This window comes from Astatotilapia calliptera, chromosome 1, assembly GCF_900246225.1.
Source record: "Astatotilapia calliptera chromosome 1, fAstCal1.2, whole genome shotgun sequence".
NCBI lineage: Eukaryota > Metazoa > Chordata > Actinopteri > Cichliformes > Cichlidae > Astatotilapia > Astatotilapia calliptera.
In genome coordinates this window covers 34,070,945-34,077,735 of record NC_039302.1, presented here as the reverse complement: position 1 = coordinate 34,077,735, position 6,791 = coordinate 34,070,945, and the positions used below count along the sequence as shown (strand labels likewise).

Genomic DNA, 6,791 nt, shown 5'->3' with positions numbered 1-6,791 from the left:
CAAACCTGCTTCTTTAGTCTATGAATTTATTCCTTCATTATGATTGAACTTATTCAGATAGGATAACCTTAAAAGTAGCTTTTTAATTATGTTCCATCAAACAGTGTTTACATATCTAATTTAGTCCACTTTGATCTTCACTACAAAAGAAAATCAAAGTAAAAACTGGATTCAGGTACAGCGATAATGGAATACATAGATGTTTCTACACAAATGATAATAGCAAAAAACAAAAAACAGAAAAGAAAACACCCAACATTAAAGAAAAACTGTCTCTAGGCTTGTTTCCAGAATGGAAAGCGATTTGAAGGGATTAAATTCTACCAGGAAAAGAATCATGAGAATGGTCTAACTAATCTTGTGTTTTCACCACTGGTCACTGAACCGCCAAACCACACAAACACCATATGGTCCCAGCTGCTGGACTAATTCATTCTCCTAGCACTGTTCAAAGTTTTCTTGACATGCAAGACTGTGTGACCAAATCTCAGTCAGCAAACTTTGACATTCTGTTAAGCTACAGTTGGAACTTCCATTCCTTCTGGTTTGTTGATTTGTGTCAGACGGTAACTAATAAAATATATATAAATAAATTTTGTGTTCCAAGAATGCAAAACAAAAAAAAGCTACAGCAGAAATCCAGCCACAAAAAACAGAGAATTCATTCATTCAGACTCTTTATTTTCTTTTTTTTCAGTATCCTCAGCTACAAGCAGGCAAACATACACGAAACTAAATTTTTCTTTATGTGGATTTATTGTTCAAGAGCCTGGAAGGTAGTTTTTAGTCAGAAATGTATTCACAAATCCAAGTATATGTTAAATTATGGTTTTCAGCTGTAATCTATCTTTCAAAAATATTCTGGTCATTCCTTGGAAAAACATAAAGTCTCTCTTATTATACCTTTAATTCAGCACCAATATGGGTTTTTTTTTTGTTTGTTTTTTAGGTGTGTGTTTGTGTGTGGGCTCCAGTTTTAGCATCAGAGAGGATAGCTGTTGTTTTGATTCATTGGTCGCTAACACGGTGGTCCTAATCATGCACCATGGAGTGTATAATTGACCCCTCTTGCAATTAGCATTAATTAGCACCTCTGTTGGTGGATAGCACAGCCAGCAGAAATGCACCATAACTGTCCTGCCGTTTCTGTCATGCACCGTTTTCTCAGCTTCAGCCAAAAACCTGCTGGAATCCAAATTGGTTCCTGAGCAGATCGGAACCCTCACAGCTGCTCTTGGGATGAAAGAAACTTGGTCCTGCTGGAGTACAGTTCAGGTTTTATGAGCAGACACGTAGAGCTGGTTAGACACTGCGCTATTGAGAGTTACAGCTGTTCACACCTACATCTTCACATCTATTGTTGTTTTTTTAAATTTGGTTTATTTTCAATAAAAGCTACATAAAACTAATAAGCAGCCAGAACTGTAAATGACAATTGAAAATATGGGCTGAGATATGTATTTTTCAATGCTTTCCATAATGTCCAAATGGAAAACAAGTTTAGTCTATGCACCCCTGTATTTAGTACTCTAAATCAGCAATTACCATAAACTTAAATATTTAACACAACTCAGCTCTTTCTACACAATGACCAACCAGTACAGCACCAGCAGTAATGAACCAATCCATCTTTCACTTTCTTGTTCCACTCTCCATTCACTTGTGAACAAGGCCCTAGTTACTTAAACGTCTGTTTATTAAGCTTTGTCTAAAGGGTGGATAGGTTCTCCCTTAAAGATAAGGTGAGGATCACAGTTATTCAGGAGATGCTCAAAGCAGAATCGCATCTCCTTATCAATGAGGTGGTTTGGACATCTAAGTACACTGTAAAAAAGGGCAGTGAAATTGACATAAAAACCATGTAAAACCCCTACAGAAATGTATAGTAAACCCCAAAACACAACTTTCCTGTTTCGATCACAGTGAATTATTGTAAACCTTTAAACAGAATGTTCCTGTTATATTTACAACATGAATGTGTGATTATAATCAAATTTATTGGTTAAAACTACAAATACTGTGAATAAAAACAGTGAAACACCGTAATACTCATAACCAAACAATCATGTTAATTTGACATGCAAATACTGTAAAAATCACAGTTTTAGTCAGTTTTCCTTAAAAACACATGACGTATATGTAAGTCACTTTACAACTGCATGGATGTACTGGGCCTACTTTTAACATGATTCATGAAATGATGCAAAGTCATGGATTGGACTAATAAAAATGTTTTCACAGAAGATGTCATTGTGAACCTGAGAGGTTGCCTCTCCATTTATAGGCTATATAAAAATATACAATTAAAATTGTTTACATCATGTTTTTTTCTTAAATCATTTGCAGCCTATTGTAGGGTAACCAATAAGAAATTATTATTTAACGACTAAGTAATGCTTCTGTCATAATGCTTGTATTCTTTATGTTTCTTTTAATTGCAATGTGATACTTAGACTAGAATACTTTTTTGGGTTAGGTCAGCAATGTCTCATTATTAAAGGCTAAACAAACTTACAGTGCCTCCCATAGGATCTCTATGGTGCCTCATCTCCACAGAGCTGTAAGCTACTTCAGGCCACTCACAGTTGCACTGAAGCGCGCCTAATTTTGAATGTGCATCTGAAGCTCGTCTCTGATTGGATAATGACGTGAGGGCGGGAGGAGAAGAGCGCCTAGTTCACGACTATAGCTAACGAGCCAGCACGAGAGAGAAGACGGGAGAAGAAAACATGAACTTTCAGCAACTACGTTGTTAGGACAAATTACAAACATACGATTTCAAGTGTTTTTTGAGGATCTGTGTTTGTTCGTCAGAAAGTCTGCACGGTAAGTTCAATATCTTGGCGACGTTTTTTCGAGATAAAAGCACCAGTTGATATTTAGACCAAGGCTCATAACCTAGCGCTAGCATGCTAGTTCAGCTGAAAAGCACAGGCAAACTTTAGAAATACTAAAAATGATCATCTGCGTCTTTTGTAAAAAGGTATTGGTCACATTAAGAGGCTATGTACTACATTGCAGAGTGCATAAGAATGAGCCTTGTTGTATTTTTAAATGTGTTGGCGCCAATTGCAGCCAAACATTCACCACGTACTCTGCTTTCAAGGGGCATTTTTATCGTGTGCACAATGCACCTGCACTTCAAGCTACTCCTAAAGCTCTTGTTGCAGATTTAAAATGTGCAGTTTCATTATGTGCCCGCCATTTTCAAACAGTGAAAGAGCTAGTGTCTCACTTAAATGATCATATTGCAGGGGGCAGGTCTGTGTCATGTCCAGTAAGTGGTTGTAAGCATATGTTTACAAAAAAGTCATCATTTACTTCTCACATGTGTAGGAAGCATAAAGCTTGTTCCCCAGATGGTATTGATGACATGTACAAGGAATCTCGTCCTCAGCCCCCAAATGACAGTACAGAATATTCAGAAAACACACATGAAACCATGGCATCTGCTAGTTCAGCCAGTGATATGCCAGAGAAGGATAGTCATTCTTATCTCAGAAACATGTGTCTCTTTTACCTTAAACAGCTACTCAGCTACTTTGAAGAGAAGGAGGAGTCCATGCTTCTCTGTGTTGAAGATACATGTCTGGCAGATGAGGTACAACTGGAGCAAGTGCCTCTGACACCCACTATTATCATGTGTGGTAAGTCTGTTTCATAGCTCTCTCTCTCTCTTTTTTTTTTAAGTGCATTTTTTATAGAATGTCATGTGACTGCCGTGTTTATTGATATAACCTGTTAAATAATTTTTTCACAGGACAGTCCTGCTATTCCTCAAGAAGATACATGCTGAGTGTTGATCGGCACCTCGTCAGCACAAACATATCCTCCTTCATTTCTGCACTGTGCCTCATGTTCGGGAGCTACTACAATTTCAACATCCATTATCCATCTGAGCTGGCTTCCACTTTAGAGTTTCTTCAGAGGTGAACAAATATGGCTTTGTTATTTCTCATAACTGAGACTCTGGGATCTGGAGTCTGGCTTTGATGTGGTTCGAGTCCAGGTCTGGCTCTGAGTCTCGGTCGGCTTTGGAGCCGGTTTCAGTTGTTTTTTCTGTTTTTTGTTGTTGTTTTTTTTGTTTGTTTGGTTTTTTTAAATACATTAACAGTCTGAATCTGGGTCCAAGCCTGGCCGAGACTCAGGGCTAGACCAAGCGTCAACTGACGTCTGACTACCTATAACCTTTGCTTTGGATTTTAACAATGCTAAAGTGTGACATATCACTGCAGAAGACACTCGTGAAGGGTGCCAATACTTTTGACCATGCATTGTTCACTTCCCCACAGCATTTTGGTTATACTTTGTCTTGAACGTGGTCATGGCCATGACTGTATATATATGTATATACTTAATTTTTACTTACTTTGTATGTGTATTTTAACTGATCAATTATAAAAATGCTTAATAAACTTTTATATGATTGTTATTCTGCAGGTGTTTCTTCTCCATAAACCCAGAAAAAGGAACCAAAGTAGAGAACAAAAACTCAAAGCGTCGTCTCAGTGTGAACCCTCGAGTCCTCACCCTGATTTAGGATTTCGCCGACCACGAGTGGCGCTAAGCCTAAATCTTGACTCTCTGTGGACTGTTAGTTTTACTTTGTTAATTTTGTTCCACAATGTGTACTGGAACCTTTTACTGGTCGAATGCATGAAGCCAATTCATGAAGATGTTCTTTCTTTGTAGGAATGTTCTTTATTTACATAAGAAAAGAAAAAAAAACAACATGCTGCTACTGCAGTGTTTCTAGACCACATGTGTAGGTTTGTTTCACCACGTGGTTTTGCTGATGTTTTCTGACCAGGGCCATGGTTGTGGTGACAGCAGGGTGCGTGTTGCGTTGCACGGTGATTATGATCATTTTTGGCACAATATGTGTTTTTTGTTTTAAAGTCTTAACAGGTTAGTTAACTTTTTCTGGTGGAGGGTCTAACAAATGCTTGTTTCATGAACATGGTTCTTGCTTTGCAGGAATGTTCCACAGCTTTTATAGCCTATATTTTGATTGAATTGTGTAGTTGCTGTGTGCCTTGCATATTGTGTTAGTTGGAAAAATGGATCCATTTGCTGTCATTTTGCTAATGTGGCTGCAAAATAAATTTCCCAAAAGTGATATTTTCCTCTCTTGTGTTTTCTCATGTGTATTTTTGCATGTTTGGGTGTAGGCGTAGCAGTAAGAAATTTGCTGGGTTATGGTTAAAATTTTACATTAAAACATATAATATTCAGCATAGATTTTATGTATAATTTACAGAGCAGCTCCATTTAATATGCACAGTTTCACCGTAGTTCTACCATTTTAAATTAGTTCTTTGTACGATATTTCCCTGTTAATTTTGCAGTTTATGGATCCACAAAAAGCATTTATTACTTGTAAAAGATACAGGAAATAGTGTATTTATATATCACATCTATGTGTGAAATTAACTTCTTTTTCCTGTAGATTTAACAGTTTTAATCTGAGATTCATTCACTGTAAATCAATTTACAAGTTGCATCTGTAAAGCGTTTTTACAGGAAGTCCCTGGTAACCCCAGCTGCCAGGGTTTTCCTGTAAAAACAGCACGTTTTTTTTTACAGTGTAGGATGCCTCCTGGGTGCCTCCCAGGTGAGGTTTACAAGCATATCCTAGCAGAGGCCCCTGGGCAGATCCAGGACATGGTGCAGGAATTGCGTTTTGAACTCAGTTCCTGGCTCCTGGTCTCTGTTTTCATGTCTGGTGTGAGTCCATCTCACATCGCCCATCTCCATGCTTAGTGTGTCTTTTGAGTTGCTCCATTTTTTTTTACTGAGTTTTAGTTCATCTCTTGCATTGGTTAAAATAAATAAATAAAACAACTCATATTTTGTTATACAATCAGCCTGCGGTCACCCACATTTGGTTCATCTCCTCTTCCTGAAAGCATATTATTCTTAATAGATGACAGCAGCAGTAGATTAGGGGCATGGAGTATTTTACATATGTATGTTTTGTAAATTCCAAATGTTTTTCCTTACTTTTAACAAAATAAGACTGTGGCATAAATGATTCTTATATGCTGATTTTTTAGTTGATAGTATTAAATACTAAATAAAATTTAAAAACAAATAAGTATTGTTCACACCCTATTTAAGGGCACATAAAAGCAGTCACTAATGGCCAAGTAATAATGAAGCAGTATTGACATAAACTGCACCATTTTAAAGAATGTAAAAAAATCTAATCTTAACATAAAGAAGTAATGATTAGTTATTTGCCATTTAAGCAGCAGATGCAGTGGTCATAATGTAGACATGGCATACATGAGTTAATCATTGTACACTGGTTCATTAAGGTCTACTATATATATATATATATATATATATATATATATATATAAAAAACACCCAGCACGCCCCTGCGGGCGGTTTATCCTTCAAGCTCGGGTCCTCTACCAGAGGCCTGGGAGCTTGAGGGTCCTGCGCAGTATCTTAGCTGTTCCCAGGACTGCGCTCTTCTGGACAGAGATCTCCGATGTTATTCCCGGGATCTGCTGGAGCCACTCGCCTAGCTTGGGAGTCACCGCACCTAGTGCTCCGATTACCACGGGGACCACCGTTACCTTCACCCTCCACATCCTCTCGAGCTCTTCTCTGAGCCCTTGGTATTTCTCCAGCTTCTCGTGTTCCTTCTTCCTGATATTGCTGTCATTCGGAACCGCTACATCGATCACTACGGCCGTCTTCTTCTGTTTGTCTACCACCACTATGTCCGGTTGGTTAGCCACCACCATTTTGTCCGTCTGTATCTGGAAGTCCCACAGAAT

General features: G+C 38.0%; 1 long non-coding RNA gene across 1 annotated transcript; it reads left to right on the top strand.

Annotated features, from left to right (window-relative positions):
• The first annotated feature begins 1,261 nt into the window (after positions 1-1,261).
• Positions 1,262-4,531, top strand: LOC113026585 (uncharacterized). Its single transcript, XR_003272941.1, has 4 exons — positions 1,262-2,826; positions 3,530-3,647; positions 3,761-3,929; positions 4,441-4,531. It is a non-coding gene; the product is annotated as an uncharacterized LOC113026585 (long non-coding RNA).
• The last annotated feature ends 2,260 nt before the right edge of the window (positions 4,532-6,791 follow it).